The sequence below is a fragment of the Geotrypetes seraphini genome, chromosome 9 (assembly GCF_902459505.1).
Source record: "Geotrypetes seraphini chromosome 9, aGeoSer1.1, whole genome shotgun sequence".
NCBI classification, from domain to species: Eukaryota; Metazoa; Chordata; class Amphibia; order Gymnophiona; family Dermophiidae; genus Geotrypetes; species Geotrypetes seraphini.
The window spans coordinates 95,506,914-95,531,130 of NC_047092.1; the positions used below are offsets into that span (position 1 = coordinate 95,506,914).

At 46.4% G+C, this 24,217-nt stretch overlaps 1 protein-coding gene across 5 annotated transcripts in view; it reads left to right on the forward strand.

The window, feature by feature from the left end:
* Positions 1–24,217, forward strand: part of MSL2 (MSL complex subunit 2) — a 359,130-nt gene that overhangs the window by 102,792 nt on the left and 232,121 nt on the right. The gene's annotated exons all lie outside the window — the stretch shown is intronic.

A 24,217-nucleotide genomic window follows, 5' to 3' on the forward strand; every position in this document is an offset into this window, starting at 1 on the left:
AAAAGATGCTGGGGGTGGGTGGGGGCGTGTGGAGAGGAGAAGATGCTAAAGGAAAATAGGGAAGAGAGAGAGGAGAAGACGCTGAGGAGAACTGGGGAAAAGAGAGGGGGAGAAGACGCTGAAGGGAAAATGAGGAAAAGAGAGTGGGGAGAAGATGCTAAAGGGAAATGGGGAAGAGAGAGTGGGGTGAAGACACTGAAGGGAAATGGGGAAGAGAGAAATGCTAGACTAGGGGTAATGGAGGGAAGAAGATGGGTGCCAAACCAATGGGTATTGGGGGGGAGGGGGTTAGAGGGAGAGATGGAAGGGAGAGGCACAGTAACAGAGCAAATGGAAAAGGCCGACAGTGGATGGAAGGAATTGAATGAGGAAAGCAGAAACCAGACAACAAAGGTAGAAAAAAAAATTTCTTTCTCTCTTTTTTTTTTTTTTTTTTGCTTTAGGATAAAGTAGTAAATTAGTTGTGTTGATAAACATTTATAAACAAAGCCCTGCCAGTTGAACATCTCTCTTTTCAGCAGCCAGAACTTTGATTTATAAAATGACAATTGTACAAAATATTGTTTCTTTTTATACTTAAAATAAGTTCAGTACAAAACTATTTGAGGCTTTTGTGGATGGGATCAGATGGTTTGCGGTGACAGGGACCGAGCTCATGGGGATTGGGACAGTGATGGGGACCGAGCTTGCAGGGATGTGATGTGACAAGCTCATGGGGATGGGGCAGAGATAAGGACAAATTATTTCTCCGTGTCATTCTCTAATAGATCACCTCTAGTTATGCTTGATGTAGAAAGCATACAGTGTGAACCTTATTATACAAGTTTATAATATCTGCAGTATTTCTGATCCTTAACGGAGCCACCACACACTGAGTATACTCTCATAGTGTGTGGCTTTATGCTCCAGATCGTCACTAGATTATTTTTTTATATTTTATACGTTTTCTTATTAACTTATTATTACTTTACTGCTTTAATAAATATGTAATAAAAGTACTTAGCTGTGTGGTCTCGCTTCAAAACAGGGGTAGATACACTGACATGTTTCACCCATTCAGTTTAGGTTTTTTCAAGGCTACCACTCTGATCAAAAAAAAGAAACACTTAAATCTCTTCACCCAGCTAGTTAGACAATACATAAGTATCTAATAAATTAAGTTACTACTTAAAAACTCTCAAGAACCCACTATCTTACCTATTGTATTTTACGCCATTCCAGCAGACCACAGCATCTCAAAAAGAATGGCGTCAATACTTCCTTCCTCTAATTTAAGCCCGCCCTAAACTCATCAGCTGATGCTGCGTCCATACTTTCAGTAACAGCGTTTATCAGCGTACTACTTTATTTACTAGGTTTTCAACTGCTTTCTCAGATGACATTTTGCAGAACCCGCCCCCAGAACAGCCCTATTAGATCTATTATTTAACCCATAAGGGGTTACTGTATTATCCCAGGACAAGCAGGCAGGTATTCTCACATATAGCCCGGATGCGGACGCCTCGCAAGCAGACTTGCTTGAAGAAACTCGAAGTTTCGAGTTGCCCGCACCGCGCATGCGCGAGTGCCTTCCCGCCCAGCGCAGGGCGCGTCTCCTTAGTTCTCAGTTTTCAGCGGAGCCGAGAAGTCCGTCTTTGACTCTCTGCGTTTAACCTCGTTCACTTTGTGCCTTCTCTCAACCGCGGTTTGTGTTTTTTTCTTCACGAATCGCTGTTTTATTTTATTTCTTTTATTTTACTTAAAAATAAATAAATAAATTTTTTCTTCTTCCGTTTGTTTTCCGGGACAGGCCGCAGCCCGAGGTCTTCGACTTTGCATCGGCTATTTTTCCGTCTATGTTCCGACCTGCTACGGGCTTCAAGAGGTGTAGCAAGTGTCAGCGCGCGATCTCTCTTACGGACCCTCACAGACGCTGTCTCAAGTGCCTTGGGCCGAAACATCATCCTAGGGCGTGCCTGCCTTGCCAAATACTTCAGCCTCGTGCTTTTAAGCATAGTTGCATTCTGGTGGACAAGCTTTTCGAGATGGAATCTCCTACTGATCCGTCGACTTCGAAGGCGTCTTCGGCCTCGACTTCCACCGAGGCTCCTTCTGCTTCCACCTGGAGCCTCATCAGACCTTCGTCGTTTGCAGCGGCTCTTGCTTCGACATCATCTGCTGTATCTTCCCCTGTTTCTTCAGATCAGATAGCTCAGCAGTCGGATCCGCCGGTGGTGATTAAAGTGTCCAAGACTCCTAAGTTGAAACACACTCACACTACCTCGAAGAAACCTCCAGCCAAAGCAGGTGGTCCGGTTTCAGATGCGGATCCATCCTTGCCGGCTTCTTTACAGATCATGTCAGAGAAGCAGTTTATTCAGTTCCTTACTAACATGGGACCCAAACTGCTTCCTCTTATCCAGCTTGAGCATTCAGCAGACTCCCGCGAGGTTGAGCTGCTTCCTTTGCCCCAGTCTGAACGTACACATTCTTTGCAGGGAGCAGAGTCTCTGCGAGTGTCTGGTCTGCCATCCAAGCACGAAAAGCAAAGAGCAGATTCTTTGCGAGTGCCTCGACGAGAATCCTCACACTCTAAACAAGGAGCAGAGTCTTTGAGAGTGCATCGAGGTTCCTCCACCAAGCCTCTGGAGCTTCGATCTACAGCCTCTAGTCCTATTCATACATCGGCATCGGCTGCCTACGTCTCCGAGGTGAAATCTCCTAGATCCTCGAGATCTGGTTCCAGACACAGTTCTCACCGACATTCGAGGCCTTCACCAAGGCATCCTTCCAGGCAACGTTCTTCTTCTCATGACAGACCATCTTCCTCGAAGCCTCGATCTACTCCAACCTCAACCAGACCACTGACTCCTTATTCAAGGTCTCCGATGCTGGACCTCGAGGATGTTCCGGTCTCGATTGCCTCGTCCAAGTCACCAGGTTCTTTTCATGCCTTTTTCCCTGCCAAAGCTGCTTCTTCGACACAGGCTGCCTCGACGTCCTCGAGTCCTTCTCGAGGCAAAGCATTGTCAGATCAGCTATCTTTCTCGTCTTTCCTGTGACAGATGGCTGTAGACTTGGATATTCAATTGGATACTGGCTCCAAATTTTCTAAGGAGTATCTAGAAGTCAATCATCTCCCTCAACCTCCGGCAGAGTGTCTTAAGCTTCCACTTCATAAGCTTTTGAATCAGACTTTTGGTCAATGCATGGAAACACCTTTTTCCATACCGGCTGTTCCAGGAAAATTGGACTCTAGGTATAAGACTGTGTATCGCAAAGGGTTTGACAACTCACAGTTATCTCATCAATCCCTGCTTGTTGAATCCTCCTTGAAGAGGTCCCATCCTTCCAATGTTTATACCACAGTTCCTCCTGGAAGTGAGGGGAAAACTATGGACAGATTCGGACGTCGCATCTACCAGAATACTATGATGTCCTCTAAAGTCCTCAATTATTATTTTTATTTCATCACTTACTTTGAATTCCTTCTTTCTCTTCTACCAAAGTTTTTGGATTATTTGGATAACCAAATGCATTTTGACTTTCAGGAAGTCATAGCTTCTTTCTCTCAATTACGTCTGCATCTCCTCCAATCATCTTATGATGCCTTCGAGTTATCTGCCCGAGCGGCTGCTTGCTTTGAAGCTATGTGTCATCTTGCCTGGCTTCGTACCATTGACATGGACTCTAACCTTCAAGACCGCTTGGCTAACATTCCTTGTGAGGGTAACGACCTCTTTGATAAATCCATCGAGGCAGCCACCAAGAAATTATCCGACCATGAGAAATCATTTGCTTCTATAGTCAGACCTAAGCCAAAGCCAGCTCCTGCCAAGCCTGCACGCCCTGCTCTTATCTATCAAAGGCGTTTTGCTTCGAAGCCGGCTCCTTATACTCACCCTCCTCTGAAAAAACAGCAACCTCAGAAGCAACAGAAACACCAACCTTCTGCTGCACCTAAAGCTTCTCAGCCTTTTTGACTGTTTACAACAGAGCATAACCTCCACTGTTCTGTCTGTCTCCTTTTCCCCCCTATAGGAGGTTGTCTCCATCATTTTTACAATCGATGGACGATAATTCCATCCGACCTCTGAGTGCTTACCATCATCAGAGAAGGATACTCTCTTCATTTCACTCAGGTTCCGCCAGAGCTTCCTCCAAGAGCTTCCTTCCAATCCATCCCAGACCGCCCTTCTTCTTCAGGAAGCTCAAGCTCTGCTTTCTCCATGCCAGCGAACCAGTTCCTTTGGAACAGCAGAACAAGGTGTGTTACTTCCTTGTTACAAAGAAGACGGGCGATCTGCGGCCCATTCTGGATCTCAGGGCTCTCAACAAATTTTTAGTCAAAGAAAAGTTTCGAATGTTGTCCCTGGCATCTCTTTATCGCCTTCTCGAGCAGAACGACTGGTTATGCTCTCTGGATCTCAAGGAGGCCTACACTCATATCCCCATTCATCCGGCCTCCCGTCAATACCTCAGATTTCGGGTGGGGAATCTGCATTATCAATACAGAGTACTACCCTTCAGCCTGGCCTCGTCTCACAGAGTGTTCACCAAGTGCCTGGTAGTGGTAGCGGCAGCTCTCCGAAACCATGGTCTTCAGGTATTTCCTACCTCGACGAGAGGCTCATCAAAGATTCCACGTCTCAAGGGGTTATTGTAGCGACCCAACGGACTACCTGGTTCCTACAAAGTTTGGGTTTCGAAATCAACTTTCCCAAATCTCAGCTTCAGCCCTCACAGACTCTACAATTCATTGGAGCTGTTCTGGACACTGTCCAACTTAGAGCATTCCTTCCACAACAACGTCTGGAAGCTCTTCTTCAACTCTGTCATACAGTGTCTACCCGCACTTCCATATCAGCGAAACACATGATGGCACTTCTGGGTCACATGGTCTCTACAGTACACGTGACTCTTTTTGCCAGACTTCACCTCAGAATTCTTCAGTGGACCCTGGCATCTCAATGGACGCAAGTTTGTGACCCTCCTTCTCGACACATTTCAGTCACTCCTTCCTTGAAAAAGTCTTTCTGTTGGTGCATGCTCTCTTCCAATCTTTCCAGAGGCTTGCTTTTTCAAACGCCCCCTCATCAGAAGGTCCTCACGACAGACTTTTCGACCTACGCTTGGGACGCTCATCTCGATGGTCTCCGTTCTCAAGGCCACTGGACCAGTACGCATTGTCAATGTCACATCAATCTTTTGGAACTCAGAGCAATTTTCAAGGCTCTCAACGCTTTTCAACATCTTCTTCATGACCAGGTAGTTCTCATCCGGATGGACAACCAAGTCGCCATGTATTATGTCAACAAATAGGGAGGGACGGGATCTGCCTCCCTTTGTCAAGAAGCTCTGAAGGTTTGGGACTGGGCAGTCTGCCACAACACCTTCCTCAAAGCTGTCTACATTTAAGGGGCGAAGAATTGCTTGGCAGACAACTTAAGTCGTCTTCTGCAACCTCACAAATGGACTCTCCATTCCTCGCCTCTTCATCACATTTTTTCATAGTGGGAAACCCCTCAGAGAGACCTCTTTGTAGCTCCCCACAACTTCAAAGTGCCTCAGTTCTGCTCCAGGATATACTCTCCTCACCGCCTCGAGGCAGATGCTTTTCTTCTGGAATGGACAAATCTCTTCCTCTACGCATTCCTTCCTTTTCCTCTCATTCTCAAGACTCTGGTCAAGTTGAAGAACAATTATGCCACATGATTCTAATCGCTCTTCAATGGCCAAGTCAACCTTGGTACTCCTTTCTACTTCAACTCAGCACCAGGGAGCCATATCTTCTACCAGTTTTTCCTTCTCTGCTTATACAGAGTCAAGGATCTCTGCTTCATCCCAACCTGCAGTCTCTACACCTGACAGCTTGGTACCTTTCAACGTAACTCCTCTTCAGTTTTCTCAATCTGTAAGAGATGTTTTAGAAGCTTCTAGGAAGCCTACCACTAGACAATGCTATCATCAAAAGTGGACTAGATTTTCTACGTGGTGTTTTTCTCATCATAAGGAGCCTCTTCTGTTTTGGACTACCTCTTGCACTTATCAAATTCTGGCCTCAAGTCTACATCTATCCGAGTCCATCTCAGTGCAATTGCGGCTTTCCATCAGCCTACTGAAGGGAAACCCCTCTCTGCTCATCCAGTGGTTTCTAAATTTTTGAAAGGACTCTTCAATGTTAAACCTCCTCTCAATCCGCCTCCTGTGGTTTGGGACCTCAATGTTGTCCTTACTCAACTCATGAAGCCTCCATTTGAACCAATTGATAAGGCTCATCTGAAGTATCTCACTTGGAAAGTGGTATTTCTCATAGCCCTCACTTCCGCTCGAAGAGTCAGTGATCTGCAAGCTTTACTTACTGACCCACCATTCACTGTGTTCCAGCATGACAAGGTGGTTCTTCGTACTCATCCTAAATTCCTACCTAAAGTGGTCTCAGAATTTCATCTCAACCAATCCATCGTACTTCCAGTGTTTTTTTCTAAATCCTCGTTCTCATCCTGGAGAATCAGCTTTTCATACTCTGGACTGTAAACGTGCTTTGGCTTTCTACTTGGAATACACCAAACCACACAGAACTGCTCCTCAACTTTTTGTTTCCTTCGATCCAAATAAGTTGGGCCATCCTATTTCTAAGCGTACCATCTCCAACTGGATGGCGGCTTGTATCTCTTTCAGCTATGCCCATGCTGTATTACCCCTTCACAATAAAGTCACAGCCCATAAAGTCAGAGCAATGGCAGCAGCCTCAGATCTACACCTATTGAGGAAATTTGTAGAGCTGCTACTTGGTCCTCGGTTCATACCTTCACTTCTCATTATTGTCTGGATACTTTCTCCAGACGGGATGGACAGTTTGGCCAAACAGTTTTACAAAATTTATTCTCCTAAATTGCCAACACTCCCACCATCCCATTCTGGTTAGCTTGGAGGTTACCCATATGTGAGAATACCTGCCTGCTTGTCCTGGAATAAAGCACAGTTACTTACCGTAACAGGTGTTATCCAGGGACAGCAGGTAGCTATTCTCACAACCCACCCACCTCCCCTGGTTGGCTTCTCTGCTAGCTATCTGAACTGAGGAGTTGCACCCTGTGCTGGGCGGGAAGGCACTTGCGCATGCGGAGTGCGGGCAACTCTAAACTTCGAGTTTCTTCAAGCAAGTCTGCTTGCGAAGCGTTCGCATCTGGGTTCTGTCGATGACGTCACCCATATGTGAGAATAGCTGCCTGCTGTTCCTGGATAACATCTGTTACGGTAAGTAACTGTGCTTTTCCTTCCCTCCCTCCGTCTAAGCTGTCTCTTACCCTCCATCGTAACTGTTCCACCCTATAATGTTTTAAAAGCCAATATTGTACAATAGGGGCTTGAACTGATTGAGACTTATGTTCATTTAAACGTACATGTATTGATCGTTTCATGCGAGCCACAAGGACAAATTATCACATAGATGACCCTAGTTGATTTATAATTTGTCTTTACCTGTACTTTAATAACATATCCTGTTTATGGATCTTTCCATTCCTGGCCCCATGTCGGTGTATCTACCCCTGTTTTGAAGCAAGACCACAAAGCTCAGTACTTTTAGTACATATTTATTAAAGCAGTAAAGTACGACTAAGTTAATAAGAAAACGTATAACATATTAAAAAATAAAAAATTGATCCAGTGATGATCTGGAGCATAAAGCAACACACTATGAAAATATACTGAGTGTGTGGTGGCTCCGCTGAGAGACCTCTCAGGAAAGAGACTTGGGAGTTCTGATTGATAAGTCGATGAAGCCGTCCACGCAATGTGCGGCGGCAGCGAAAAGGGCGAACAGAATGCTAGGAATGATAAAGAAGGGGATCACGAACAGATCGGAGAAGGTTATCATGCCACTGTAACGGGCCATGGTGCGCCCTCACCTGGAGTACTTTGTCCAGCATGGGTCGCCGTAAATGAAGGACATGGTACTACTCAAAAGGGTGTAGAGAAGAGCGACTAAGGTGGTTAAGGGGCTGGAGGAGTTGCCGTACAGTGAAAGATTAGAGAAACTGGGCCTCTTCTCCCTCGAGCAGAGGAGATTGAGAGGGGACATGATCGAAACATTCGAGGTACTGAAGGGAATAGACTTAGTAGATAAGGACAGGTTATTCACCCTCTGCAAGGTAGGGAGAACGAGAGGGCACTCTCTAAAATTGAAAGGGGATAGATTCCGTACAAACATAAGGAAGTTCTTCTTCACCCAGAGAGTGGTAGAAAACTGGAACGCTCTTCTGGAGTCTGTCATAGAGGAAAACACCCTCCAGGGATTCAAGACAAAGTTAGACAAGTTCCTGCTGAACCGGAACGTACACAGGTAGGGCTGGTCTCAGTTAGGGCGCTGGTCTTTGACCAGAGAGCCGCCCCGTGAGCGGACTGCTGGGCACAATGGACCACTGGTCTGACCCAGCATCGGCAGTTCTTATGATCAGAAAGACTGGAGATATTATAAACTTGTATAATAAGGTGCATAATGTATGCTTTCTACATCAAGCATAACTAGAGGTATTTTTGGATATAGCCCTTATTGAAACCATTTTGAGAACAAGTGCCACAAGCTAATTCTCTAACAGAGAGCACAAAGTTGAGCTCTGCCATATATGCGATGTTATGCTTATTGATATTCCAGTATTCACTATCTCCACAGGTGGATGGATGGTCCTTATCCTGCTCCTGGTTTCTTCTGCCGCTTGGTCCAACCTTAGTTGCAGCTCAGTTTTAGCTCTGCTGACTCCGTTGAGCTAGGGGATCGCCTCCTGGGTGCCTGTTTTGGGTATATGCTGATGGTCCCCCATTTCATTTTCTATGGCCTGCACTCCTTGCTTCCTCCTCACTTTCACAAAAAAAGAGAAAAAGAGCTACCTTACACCCAGAAGGGAGTGCAGCATGTTGGGGTCAAAGTGTTAAACCGACAGTGAGTCCTGAATGTTTCTTTGATGATTTAACACTCCCCCCTAAAACTGAGTAAATGGTTTTCCCTTTTTCCTCTCCCATTCAACACTAGCTTCCAGACTGGGGTTGCTATCTGTCTTGGTGGTCCTTTTCAGAGGGCTCCTCTCTTGCTGATGGACTCTCATAGACAGGGTTCCAGTGTTTCTGCCATTCCCGTGCTGTGATGGAGGGGTTTTTAACAGCAACGTCCTGGAGCTCTAGACGGCTGTGAGTGTTCTGCTCCTTCCCGCTCTGGTCGATGATGCAGGCAGGCTTGCTATTGGTCATGGGGTTCCTGCTTTTGGTTGAACCACCCTTTTGGCGCCTTTTTTCTATAATAGTGATGGCAGTCATCTTCAGGCTTATTGCTCAACCGCCTCATCTTCCATTGGCTGTTTGCCCCCTTCCATGGTGGGAGCCACGCTTTGCACTACCTGTCATGTGGGATTTGTTTTTGATGCGTCTGTGTGCCGCATAGCTAGATTCCTTTTTCTTTCACCGGAGTCCGGGGCTGTCATGCTATGTGCAGTGTCGGACCCGTTCGCTATGCTGGCCCCTGTGCACAGGTTCCAGAGCTCTTCCCACAAGCGAAGCAAGCCAATCCGTGCTTTCTCTGTTTGGGACACTTGCAGAAACGTTGGTTCCCTCCTCAGTTGCAACTATCTTGGCCAGGCTATGAACATGGCAGCTATCCTCCACCTTGGCGGCTGTTCTCTTCCTAAGAACAACCCCTCCCCCCACCCCGGATAGGCTTCTGCACAATATGGAGGTCTCCTTGGTGTGGACAGAATGCCCGGCTGACAAGTTGAGGTGCAACACCATTGGGGAGGAAAGCAGACGGTTCAAAAAGGATTGTTTATCCCAGGACAAGCAGGCAGCATATTCTCTACATGTGGGTGACGTCACCGATGGAGCCCCCAAGCGGATGTTTTCGCAAGCAGACTTGCTCGAAGACCTTCAGGCTTGCGATTGGCCCGCGCCCCTCCCATCCTGTCCCGGGCATGCGCCTCCTCAGCGTGTCCTCAATTCAATGTTTTCCGCAGAGCCAGAAGCATTGCTCCCTTGCTGCGCACAATCTCGTTGTCCCTCTTGCACTGCGGCTTTCTTTATTATTTTCGTTTAAGTTGCTGTGCTCGCGTCTTTATTATTTTCGTTTGTTCATTTCGTATATTTATTCCCGGTCCTCCACTGGCCGCCTGGCCTCGCGGGGCCGCAGCCGTCCTTTTTCTTATGTCCCGGCCTCGTTCTGGATTTAAAAACTGTATTCAGTGTAACTGGGTTATCTCCATCACTGACCTCTATCATTGGTGTGTTGAGTGCCTGGGTGCAGAGCACCAAGCTGAGTCGTGTCCCTGTTGTGCGACTCAACAACCGCGGGCTCTTCGTCGAAGGGTGGCCAAGATTCTCCAACTCTTTGGCCCCATGGATCCTGCGGGGCAAGGCCTCGAGCTCGGCACCCTCTTTGGGCGCCTCAGCCTCGAAGTCCATGGCCTCTGCTCCCACATTGGGTGTCTTGGCCTTGAAGTCTCCGTCGGCCTCGAAGGCTCCGGCCTCAGCCTCTTCTACTACTCCGTCCTTGGGTAAGTCTCCTCTTTCCTCCTCAGGTATGCCGGCAAAGAAGCCTTCCTATGAGTCTCATGTCACCGCCGCCTCATCGGCGCCTTCGAGACATCACTCTAAGCGTGCCTCCTCACGTAGGGAATACTCTTCCTCAAGGTCGCCCCCAAAGAATCGCACTGCTGCATCTCCGACCTACCTGCCATTGGTCTCGGTGCCTATGTTCGAGGACATGCTTAAGGCTACCATTACCACACAGCTTTTCTCGGTGGTGAGCCAACTAGTCCCGACTTCGACGCCTGTGGCCTCGGTCTCGACCCAGTCGCGGTCTGCCCAGCCTGAGCGTCCCCTGGTTTCTCGAGGCGTCACCCGCAAGGCTCGTCGGGTTTCCTCCCCTGAGGCGCCGAGGACTTTTCGGGGGTCCCATCCGGGGGCCCGTGTTTCCCCCGCTATTGGGGCAAGGCTTGCCTCTTCTAAAAAGTCCCGGTCTTCCCCGCCCTATCGGGGCAGATCTCCAACCTTGAGACTGTCTACACACACGCTTGTCCTCTAATTGGCCTCTAGTGTTTGTTCCCCATCGAGAAGCTTGCCGGCTTCTAAGAGGCCTGCTTCAAAACCTGTTGGGGATTTTTCCTATACCCCGTCTTCTCCGAAGCTTTCTCAATGCTTTCCTCGGACTCTGGGGTCTTCCCCGGTCCATTTGGTACAGGGCCGTTCTTCGATGCCCCCTACACGCCTTAGTCGAACCTCTTCAGTCTCCCATTCACGGGACACTGAGGCTCAGGCTTACTATTCCAGTCCCTCTTTCTCGACTGTGCCCCGATCTCGGTCGGAGTCTCTTCCGGAGGATGAATCCTCTTCTCGGACCTCCTCTTTTTCTTGTTTCATCTCTGACATGGGCAGAGCTCTGAACTTGGATCTTCAGTCCGACTCCCGCTTTACCCGGGAATACCTGATGGAACTTGGAGTTGACAATATGCCTCGTGAGGCACTTCACCTACCATTGCATCAGGTTCTTTGGCAGACGTTTCTCCGGAACCTGGAGACACCATATGCTGTCACTGCTATCACCTCCAAGTTGGAGTCCCGTTACCGGACTACCCCGGATAAAGGGTTTGAGGGTGCTCAGCTTTCCCACCAATCCTTGGTGGTTGAGTCTTCCTTGAAGAAGTCTAATCCCTCAAAGGTCTATGCTGCCGTCCCCCCTACAGGGAGGGCCATACGATGGACAAATTTGGTCACCGTCTTTATCAGAACTCGATGATGGAAATCCGTGTCCTTAACTACAGTTTCTTCTTCACGTACTACCTTCGGTTCTGTATTGATGCCCTCCGCTCATTGCGGGAGGTCATGCCAGAGCCTCGGCGTCAGGAGTTTCGTCTCCTTGTGGAGACCCTCTCCCAGCTCCGCCTGTATATGTTTCAGGCCTCTTACAATGCCTTTGAATTGTCCTCGAGAGTCACAGCCTTTGCAATCGCTATGCATCGCCTCGCTTGGCTCCGGGTTGTGGAGATGGATCCGAATCTACAGAATCATCTTGCCAATCTCCCGTGTGTGGGTCATGAGTTCTTTGATGAGTCCATCGAGGCAGCCACGAAGCGCCTCTCGGTCCACGAGCGGTCCTTTGCGTCTCTGATGAAACTTAAACCTAAGGCCCCTCCGGCTCGTCAATATAAAATTCCTCTCCGGAGGTATCCACAGAAATCCACTTCTGCTTTCTCTAGGCCTCCTTCGAAACGGCCTCCGCAGCAGCAGCAGCAATGAACATAAGAACATAAGCAATGCCTCTGCTGGGTCAGACCTGAGGTCCATCGTGCCCAGCAGCCCGCTCACGCGGCGGCCCCAACAGGTCCAGGACCTGTGCAGTGATCCTCTATTTATACCCTTCTATCTCCCTTTCCAGCAGAAAATTGTCCAATCCTTTCTTAAACCCCAGTACCGTACTCTGCCCTATTACGTCCTCTGGAAGCGCATTCCAGGTGTCTACCACACGCTGGGTAAAAAAGAACTTCCTAGCATTTGTTTTGAATCTGTCCCCTTTCAGTTTTTCCGAATGCCCTCTTGTTCTTATATTTTTTTGAAAGTTTGAAGAATCTGTCCCTCTCTACTCTCTCTATGCCCCTCATGATCTTATAAGTCTATCATATCCCCTCTAAGTCTCCTCTTCTCCAGGGAAAAGAGACCCAGTTTCTCCAATCTCTCAGCGTATAAAAGGTTTTCCATCCCTTTTATCAGACGTGTCGCTCTCCTCTGAACCCTCTCGAGTAACGCCATATCCTTCTTAAGGTACGGCGACCAATCTTGGACGCAGTATTCCAGAAGCGGGCGCACCATCGCCCGATACAGCGGCAGGATAACTTCTTTCGTCCTGGTTGTAATACCCTTCATGATTATACTTAGCATTCTATTCACTCTCTTAGTGGCCGCTGTGCACTGTGCCGTCGGCTTCATTGTCATGTCCACCATTACCCCCAAGTCCCTTTCTTGGGTACTCTCGTTCACTAACATCCCTCCCATTGTATAGTTGTACCTTGGGTTTCTGCTTCCCAGATGCAATACTTTACATTTCTCAACGTTGAACTTCATCTGCCATATCGTTGCCCATTCTCCTAGTTTGCTCAAGTCCCTTTGCAATTCTTCGCAGTCCTCTTTAGTCCGAGCTCCACTAAATAGTTTGGTTAATTTAAGACTCAGCTGTCGGCCCCGGCGAAGAGCGGGCCGTCTTTTTGAGAATTCCAGTCCGAGCCTTCGGGCTCCCTTCCTCATGGAACCTTCCACATTCCCCATCAAGGGTCGTCTCCATCTTTTCTATGCCCAGTGGGAATATCTTACCACCGACAGTTGTGTGCTATCTATCATCAAGGAGGGGTACTCCCTCCCCTTCAATCGCGTACCCCCGGACCTGCCTCCAAGAGAGTTTCCTTCTGTTCAGTCTCAGCTTTCTCTCTGCGGGAAGCTCAGGCCCTTCTTCACCGTCGGGCGGTCAAGGAGGTTCCCAAGGAACAGTAGAACTCCGGATTTTACTCCTGGTACTTTCTGGTACCCAAGAAGATGGGGGATCTGCGACCAATCCTGGACCTCCGTGCTCTGAACAAGTTTCTGGTCCGGGAACGATTCAGAATTCTCACCCTTCCCACGTTGTATCCCCTCTTGGACGAGGGGGACTGGCTGTGCTCACTGGACCTCAAGGAGGCGCACATGCACATTCCTATACACCCAGCCTCTCGTCGGTATTTGAGATTCTGGGTGGGGGATCTCCATATCCAGTTTCGTGTTCTTCCTTTCGGCCTGGCGGCCTCTCCGAGGGTCTTCACGAAATGTCTGGTTCTGGTAGCTGCAGCCCTGCACCTCCATGGCCTGCAGGTGTTTCGCTACCTCGACAACTGGTTAGTCAAGTCGTCTTCTCGCAACAAAGTCCTGCAAGCGATGGAACAGACAATCTTGCTCCTTCAGAGTCTCGGCTTCAAGGTGAACTTTCCGACGTCCCACCTCTGCCCGTCCCAGTCTCTCGAGTTCATCGGAGCGGTCCTGGACACGGTACGTCTCCGCTCCTTCTTGCCTCGGCCTTGTCAGGAGGCCCTTATCCGTTTGTGGCCCATCTGCAGTCGGTGCCGGTTCGACTCATGATGGTCCTCCTAGGTCAGATGGCCTCCACGGTTCACGTGACTGCTTTTGCCAGACTTCACCTCTGTATTCCTCAATGGACTCTGGCATCCCAGTGGAACCAGGTTCCGGGATCCTCTCTCTCGACGCATTAGCGTGACTCCTTTGTTGAGGAAGTCTCTCCGTTGGTGGATGCTCTCTTCCAATCTTTCCAGAGGTTTTCTGTTCCATGCTCCTCCTCCGCAGAAGGTCCTCACGACGGATTCGTCGACCTATGCTTGGGAGGCTTATCTGGATGGTCTGCGCACCCAGGGTCTTTGGTCCCGTGCCGACTGCCTGTGTCACATCAATCTTCTGGAGCTTTGTGCAGTTTTCCTCACTTTGAAAGCTTTTTGTCACTTGCTCCGCGACCGAGTGGTGCTGGTTCGTACGGACAACCAGGTCGCCATGTATTATATCAACAAGCAGGGGGGCACGGGGTTCAAGTCCCTGTGCCAGAAGGCGCTGCGGCTCTGGGATTGGGCCATCCGCCGCAACATATTCATTCGAGCTGTCTACATTTAGGGCCAGCGGAATTGTCTGGCAGACAAGTTGAGTCGTCTGCTGCAGCCTCACGAGTGTTTCCTCCACTCCGTGACCCTGCATCAGGTGTTTGCTCGTTGGGGGACACCGGATGTCGATCTGTTCACGTCCCCCCTCAATCATAAGTTGCCCCGCTTTTGCTCCAGGGTTTACACCCTTCTCAGGATCGAGGCGGATGCCTTCCTTCTGGATTGGACGAACGCGTTCCCTCCATTCCCTCTGATTCTGAAGACTCTCGTCAACCTCAAGTCTTCGCGTGCCACCATGATTCTGATAGCTCCTCGGTGGCCCCGACAACCTTGATTCTCCCTTCTGTTGCAACTCACTTCCAGGGAGCCTCTTCCTCTGCCTATTTTTCCTTCTCTGCTTTTGCAGAGTCAGGGTTCTCTGCTTCATCCCAACATCCAGTCTCTGCTCTTAACGGCTTGGTTCCTCGAGACTTAATTCCTTCGATCCAGCTCTCCCAGCCTGTCCTGGAAGCATCTCGGAGGGAGTCCACTCACCAATGTTACCATCAGAAGTGGACCCGCTTTTCTTCCTGGTGTGCTACTCAACAGCTGGAGCCTCTGTTTGCCTCCTTGTCTGCTATCCTGGATTATCTGTTACACTTATCTGGCGCTGGACTCCAGTTTTCTTCAGTTCGAGTTCACCTTAGTGCCATTGCTGCTTTTCATCAGCCGATTGACGGGAAGCCCATCTCTGTTCATCCTGTGGTTTCCTGCTTCATGAAAGGACTTTTCCACGTTCATCCGCCCCTTAAATCTCCTTCTGTGATTTGAGATCTAAACGTGGTCCTTGCACATTTGATGAAACCCCCGTTCAAGCCGCTAGCATGGGCTCACTTGAATTATCTTTCTTGGAAGGTTGTGTTTCTTATTGCTCTCACTTCTGCCCGTTGGGTCACTGAGCTTCAGGCCTTGGTTGCGGACCCCCCTTTCACTGTCTTTCATCATGATAAGGTGGTCCTTCGCACCCATCTTAAGTTCTTGCCCAAGATTGTTCCTGATTTTCACATCAACCAATCGAAACCCCATTTTCACCCTGGAGAAGCGGCTCTACATTCTCTTGATTGTAAGCGTGCGTTGGCCTTCTACTTGAGGCGCACCGCTCCTCACCATACTGCTCCCCAGCTGTTCATCTCTTTCGATCCCAATCACTTGGGTCACTTTGTTTCTAAGCGGACCATTTCTAACTGGTTGGCTGCTTGTATCTCTTTCTGTTACGTTCAGGCTGGTCTCTCCCTGCCGGGTCGAGTTACGGGCCACAAGGTCAGAGCGATGGCGGTGTCTGTTGCTTTCCTCCGCTCGATTCCCATTGAGGAAATCTGTAAAGCTGCCACTTGGTCGGTCCTCCGTTCATACGTTCACCTTGCACTACTGTCTAGATGCTTTCTCCAGGCGTGACGGCCGCTTCGACCAGTCTGTTTTGCAGCATCTGTTCTCCTAAATTGCCAACTTTCCCTCCATCCCATTATGGTTAGCTTGGAGGTCACCCACATGTAGAGAATATGCTGCCTGCTTGTGCTGGGATAAAACACAGTTACTTACCGTAACAGGTGTTATCCAGAGACATTAAGGCGGGAGGGGCGCGCGCGCATTCTCGGGCCAATCGCAAGCCTGAAGGTCTTCGAGCAACTCTGCTTGCGAAAACGTCCGCTAGGGGGCTTCGTTGGTGACGTCGCCCACATGTAGAGAATATCTGCCTTCTGTCCCTGGATAACACCTGTTATGGTAAGTAACTGTGCTTTTTTCCTCAGGGCTCGACGTAGTTTCCTTGAATAGGAGAAAAAAAAATTACAATCATTCACTTTTCTTTTCCTTCGGGGGTCATTGTTGGCAGGTCCTGTAGTCCTCTTTCCCACCTTTTCATTTCTGAGCATTGTGCTGTGGGTCCTAATTCATTTGAGCCCCATCATGCTCGACCTGTTGCAGTCTGGACCTTGGCTCTCGTTCAAGTTTTGTTCTGTAGTTCCTTCTGACTTAGGCTTATAAGAACATAAGAATTGCCATTCTGGGGCAGACCGAAGGTCCGTCAAGCCCAGTATCCTATTTCCAATAGTGGCCAACCCAGATCCCAAGTGCCTAGCTTGATCTCAAGTGATACAGCAGATTTCATGCTGAGGTTGGGTAGCATGTTCGACTCTTGAGAGATTCAGGGCTGTTTCCCCTGGGTTCTTCACTGGGCCAGTCGCTATCCTCTTCAGTGAGCCTTCTGTCAGTTGCTGGTCATTGTTTTCCTGTTTGCCTCTGCTTCCTAGTTGCGGTTGTCTTGGAGGTACAGTTTGGGGGCAGGAGGATTCTCTTGACTTTTGCGCCACCTTCTCCCCACTCTTTCCTTGCTCAGAACTCTCTTGTTTTGTTCCCTTTTGGGGGCTCCTTCTCTGGACTCAGGCTCCCGCGTTTTCCAGAAGTTGGTACTGTACTATTTTAGGGAGTACTCTTATCTGTGGGCTGCTCATTGGTCAGGCTTTTTCAGGGCACCTATCGCCTGTTTGGCATAGCCCCTTAGCATGTGGGGGGGCTGCAGCGGTGGCTAGGTAGAGGTAGTAGCTGGTGGCTAAGTAGAGCGCAGCTCTGGAGGTACTACTATTATTTATTATTTCTATAGAGCTGAATGGCTTACGCAGCGCTGTACATTTTAACATACAATAGACAGACCCTGCTCAGAAGAGCTTACAATCTAGATGATATGGTGCAGCATTTTCTGTGGGGTTCGAGGTGGCTTCACAGCTCTGTCTTCTGATATGGAGGACAGCTCTACTTCCTTGTCTTGCGCGGCAACATCTTTGGATGGGCAGGGAAGTTGGGTACACCTCCTTCTTTGGATCACCCCCATCTTTGGATGCAGAGAGAGACTTCTCTTCCCAATTGGTACTAGGTTGCCCTTCGATGTATTACATGCCTTTCCTTGCCTTGTGTGTCTCCATCTTCAGATGTAGACTACCGTTTTGGATGCCTACCTAGCTTGTCTCCATCTTCGGATGGACACGGCCTCTGTGGATGCCTACCTAGCTTGCCTCCATCTTCGGATGGAGACTGTCTCTGTGGATGCCTGCCTAGCACATCTCCATCTTCGGATGGAGACTGCCTCTGTGGATGCCTGCCTAGCACGTCTTCATCTTCGGACAGAGACTGCCTCTGTGGATGCCTGCCTTGCATGTCTCCATCTTTGGGTATAAATCACCACTTTGGATGCTGACTTAGTGCGGCTCTATAATACAGGATATACCTACACTCTGCATGCCTGCTTTGCGAGCCTTCATCTTCTAATGAGCAGTGCGTTGTTTCAGATTCACTTTTCGTGTCTTCCTTTAGGGAGGTCAACCGTCTCCCGGCATGGGAGCTGGGTTAATCTCTATATTCGCTACCTGCTCTCTTAACAGATCACATTTCTGGGCGTTAAAGCTTGTTGCGTATCCACATCTGCAGATAGGGCTCCTTTCTCATGCTCTTATCTTTCCTTTTCTAGGGTGTGAGTGAGCGCTTTCAGCATGGATTCTCCGGCATAATGTTTGATGGTCTAGGGTGCTCAGCGCCTTTCTCCCTCGGTTTCTTAGGTTCATTATAGCTTGAAGTGGGCATGCTCCCTTGCTGGAATAAAGGGAGTACTAAAGGAGGACAAAGCCATTGCCGACAAACTGAACACATTTTTTGCGTCTGTATTTACCAAAGAGGATATGTACAATAGACCAGAAGCCAACAGGCTATACGCAGGAAATGAAGACGGGAAACTGACAGGCAGATTGATAGCCTTAAAAGTGATAAATCCTCAGGACTGGATGGAATCCATCCGAGGGTAATCAAGGAACTGAAAGGGGTTATAGCTGAACTGCTCCAACTAATAGCTAATCTGTCGATTAAATCAGGAAGGATTCCGGAAGCCTGGAAAGTGGCGAATGTTACGCCGATCTTCAAGAAAGGTTCGAGGGGAGATCCGGGAAACTACAGACCGGTGAGTCTGACCTCGGTACTGGGAAAGATAGTAGAGGCGCTGATAAAGGACCGCATCATTGATCACCTTGATGGACACATTCTGATGAGGACCAGCCAGCACGGCTTCAGCAAAGGAAGATCTTGCTCGACGAATTTACTGCACTTCTTCGAGGGACTAAACAGGTAGATAGACAAGGGTGACCCGGTTGACATTGTATATCTGGATTTTCAGAAGGTGTTTGACAAGGTCCCACATGAACAACTACTTCGAAAAATTATGAGCCATGGAATCAAGGGTGAAATACTCACATTGATTAAAAACTAGTTGGCGGATAGAAAACAGAGAGTGGGGATAAATAGACAATATTCACACTGGAAAAGCATCACGAGTGGAGTGTCGCAGGGTTCGGTGCTTGGGCCTGTACTCTTCAACATATTTATAAACGACCTGGAAATTGATACGACGAGCGAGGTGATTAAATTTGCAGACGATACAAAGTTATTCAGAGTAGTGAAGACCTGCAATGTGACATAAATACGCTTGAGAAATGGGCTGTAACATGGCAAATGAGGTTTAATGTGGATAAGTGTATGGTAGTTCATGTCAGTAACAAATATCTTATACACGAATATAGGATGTCCGGTGCAGTACTCGGAGAGTCCCCCCAGGAAAGAGACTTGGGAGTACTGGTAGACAAGTCGATGAAGCCATCCACCCAATGTGCGGTGGCGACAAAAAGGGCAAACAGAATGCTAGGAATGATTAAGAAGGGGATCACAAACAGATCGGAGAAAGTTATCATGCCGCTGTACCGTGCCATGGTACGCCCCCACCTGGAATACTGCGTCCAGCACTGGTTGCTGTGCATGAAGAAGGACATAGTACTACTCGAAAGGGTCCAGAGAAGAGGCTGGAGGAGTTGCCATACAGTAAGAGATTAGAGAAACTGGATCTCTTATCCTTTGAAAAGAGGAGCCTGAGAGGGGACATGATCGAAACATTCAAGATAATGAAGGGAATAGACTTAGTAGATAAAGTCAGGTTGTTTACCCTCTCCAAGGTAGAGAGAATGAGAGGGCACTCTCTAAAGTTAAAAGGGGATATATTCCGTACAAATGTAAGGAAGTTCTTCTTCACCCAGAGTGTGGTAGAAATCTGGAACGCTCTTCTGGAGGCTGTTTTAGGGGAAAACACCCTCCAGTGATTCAAGACAAAGTTAGACAAGTTCCTGCTGAACCATAACGTACGCAGATGAGGCTAGACTCAATTAGGGTATGAGCGGAATGCTGGGCACGATGGACCACTGGCCTAACCCAGCAGCGGCAATTCTTATGTTCTTATGATTCATCTGCTGTGACTAGGTACGATACATAATGTTTCTTTCCATGAAGAAGATCCTTTCTTCTGTTAGGCTTATTACCTATATCTCAACCCCATGCCCTTACTTTTATTAAAGAAACCACCCCATAGTTTAGTCCTTTTTTAATCCCATTCATGGTCATTCTTAGTTTAAAAATGGGTGGTGGTCTCCACAGTGGAAACAGGCTATTCTGCGTCCAGTTTTAAAACCCTTTCATCAGATCCATCCCTGCCTAGAAAAAATAGTTTACTTGTAACTTAGCCAATATGTTAAAAGAACTCTGGCACTGCTCCCTTGACAATAAGGCTTTCATCTTCACTTTAGTACAGAAACAGTTATTACATCAGTTCTGAGTGAAGTCCACATCCATCTGGAGCGTAGCAATATTGTTTGTGCCATTACTCTGTAACTGAACATAAGAACATAAGCAATGCCTCTGCTAGGTCAGACCTGAGGTCCATCGTGCCCAGCAGCCCGCTCATGCGGCGGCCCCAACAGGCCCAGGACCTGTGCATTGATCCTCTATTTATACCCTTCTATCCCCCTTTCCAGCAGGAAATTGTCCAATCCTTTCTTAAACCCCAATACTGTACTCTGCCCTATTATGTCCTCCGGAAGCGCATTCCAGGTGTCCACCACACGCTGGGTAAAGAAGAACTTCCTAGCATTTGTTTTGAATCTGTCCCCTTTCAGCTTTTCCGAATGCCCTCTTGTTCTTTTATTATTTGAAAGTTTGAAGAATCTGTCCCTCTCTACTCTCTCTATGCCCCTCATGATTTTATAAGTCTCTATCATATCCCCTCTAAGTCTCCTCTTCTCCAGGAAAAAGAGACCCAGTTTCTCCAATCTCTCAGCGTATGAAAGGTTTTCCATCCCTTTTATCAGACGTGTCGCTCTCCTTCTTTATGAAATAGAATGCCCCTGTACCTTTGTGACGAATCCTCTTTTAACAAATTCAAATCAAATTTAAAAACTTTTTTATTTAAAGATGCATTTAATCATTAATGTCATCAGCAAACTTTTACCATCTTATTAGATTTTAATACCCTTCCTTTTGTATTTCTCTCTTAATGTTTCTCTTTCCATTTGATTGTTGTATTTCTCCCCCATTTCCCAATTTTCGCTAGTCTTTCTTGGTTGCTGTCTATTTGTATATTGTGAACCCCTCTTTATATTAACTTTGTAATTATGTACACCGCTAGTCTCTATAACCCATATAACTTCATTTACCAAAGTGCACGCAATACATCAGACCATTAAGTATAGAGATTTTAATAACCTATCTTCAAACTTAATTACCTCAGTTTTTAAATTAAATCTTTCAGCCCTAAAGGCTAGCTCTTTAGACGATTTCTTATCCCAATGGAATGTATCCATAAAGTTTCTATTAGATGAACTAGCGCTGACTCAAATAAGATCCATTTCAGAACGAAAACTTTCGAATCCCTGGTTTACGGCAGAATTTGTTCTTATCAAAAAACAACTTCGATCTCTAGAATGTAGGTGGAGAAAAGATAAGACCCAGATCAATCTTGAAAAATTTAAAAAACACTCACATCTGTATAAAGCGAAAATAAACCAGGCAAAAATGAAACTATTCAAGCCAAATTTTGAAAGCTAAAAACGTCTCTGTGCTTTACTCTATTTTAAAATTGGTTACCTCCACAACCAAAAAACAAAATCAAATAACTAATACTCTGCCTACTGCCCAGGAACTTGCAACTTATTTCATAGACAAGGTTAATAATATCAGGAAAAACCTAACCATGAATCAACATCCCATACCAGATCCAAGAACAAACTGAGCCAAGGTCATCATTATCTTCAAAATGCTCATAATTTAATCTACCTAGTCTTATGGAGATTGAATCCCTTATTAAAACCATTAATACAAAGGGTTCCCAAGCAGAATCAATCCCCCTTTCATTCTTAAACGTTATTTTGCAATTTTCGGTCCTTTCATCCTTGCTCTAATCAATGAAAGTCTCCAACAAAGCATTATGCCCAAAGCATGGAAGGAAACAGTCATTCATCCCATTGTTAAGGATCGTAAAATCAGTTCTGAGGAAAAATCCAATTGCAAATATCCTTTACTTGGCAAAGCTGACTGAGAAGGTAGTATTTAATCAAGTATCAGAGTTCATAGAAAAAACGAATATCTTACGTCCAAATCAAACAGGCTTTAGACAGCATCACTCTACTGAACATTCGTTGATTGGCATGTCTACCTCCATACTTTACTTTCTGGATCATCATACATCTGTCCTGCTTATCTCTATTGATCTTTCATTGGTGTTTGACACAATTGATCATAATCTTCTTATAGATAGACTTCAGTCTAAAGGCATTACGGATCAGGTTCTTCTTTGGTTTAAATCTTACTTTGAAAACCGCTCTTTAATTGTGTCCTTCAACAATACAACTTCTGAAAATTTCTCAGCAACATATGGTATTCCAAAAGGATCCATTTTTTCACCACTTTTGTTTAATATTTTTCTTGCACCCCTCATGACCCTCTGCCAATCCATTGGCTTTACTGTATTTGCCTAAGCAGATGATATTCAGCTTTTACATGCTCTTGATCCTAATAATTCTCTCGAAACAATAGCAATTAATAAAAAACTTGAACAGATTCACCAGTGGCTTAATGCTAACAGATTAGCTCTTAATGTTAATAAATCAAATGTCATGTTCTTTCCCTGGAAAGATAGCTTTAAACTTATTTTTCCAATTTCTGTTAAAGGTACCACTTTACAGTTGATAAGTAGCATTAAGATCTTAGGGGTTATCTTCGATGATAAACTAACCTATCATGATAACATTAGTAACATTGTTAAATCAACTTTCTACAGACTTCGTCAAATCTGTTCAGTTTCAAAATTTCTATGTCCAAAGTCTCTTAATATATTAGTTCACTCCTTGGTTATCTCAAAATTAGATTATTGCAATGCCCTATTCAAGGGAATAGCCCAAAATGAAATCAGACGTTTACAGATCATCCAAAATGCATCAATCAAACTTATAATGAAAGCTAAGAAATTCTATTACGTGACTCCCCTTCTTAAGAAAGCGCACTGGCTCCCAGTCACGCACCGTATAATGTATAAATTAAGTCTGTTTATCTTCAAATCTTTGCTATACAAAACTCGGGCTTTCATTTACAAATCATTGATTCCCTATACCTCAACCAGACCACTGAGGTCTAATGATCAACATCTACTAGTTATTACCTCACTTAAAATTATTAACACACGGCGGCATTTCATCTTTTTCGTTACAGCTCCTCAAACATGGAATTCCCTCCCTATTTACTTAAGGGAATAAAAAAATTTGAATAAATTTAAGAGCAAACTAAAAAGATTTCTTTTTAAAGATGCATTTAATAATTAAAAAGCCTGACTAGGAGTTTCATTTCAATCCCATAACTTCTCTGAGATTTATTGTTCTTTCCCTTCCTATTGTTTTTTACCATAATTGTCTTCTCTTTTATCAATTAATTTGTATTTCTTTTCCCATCCTTTCCTCGTGTTGTATTATGTTTATAAGTTAGTTTTCAATATGTTTCGTAAGGTTTAGTTCTCTTTTTGTTTTGTTGCCTTCTTAATTTTGTAATTTTACTAAGATGTTCATCGCTTAGAATTTTGAATAAGCGATCAATCAAATTTATAATAAACTTGAAACTTAAACTTGATAAGCAGTATATCAAATTTTAAATAAACTTGAAACGATCTATCTGCAGCATTCAATTTGATAATCACACAATGCTTCTAACTCGTATTCCAGTGCAATAGGTGAGACATTCTATAATGATGGATTATTTTCCCATAGCCGCGTGCTGCAGTAGGAATCCACCCCAGATTTTTCACTCTGCTGTACTTCACTGGGTTCTCTAGCTCCACCTACAGTTCTTTCCTTCTGCATGCATGTCTGCAGGAGTATAATCTGCTCTCCCCATTTTATTATTTTATTTGGTGTAATTTTATCCTTTTTTTGAGAATTCTGTAGCGGACAGGCCAATCACATTGCGCTTACCTGTTAGCCAGCATGCATAGTTTTTTCTTGAGCTCTGGGCTGTCCCTGATTTGGTCTTACCTACTGTTAAGCAGGGGTTGAGTGCAGGCTGTTGGGCGCCCTTAGGAGATTTAGCGGTGTCTCTTTAGCGGTGTCTCGCAGGGTGCCTGCTCCGTCTTCGTGCCTCCGCCTGTCCCAGTGTGCATCCGTTGGTCCGCAGGGGTGGAGGGA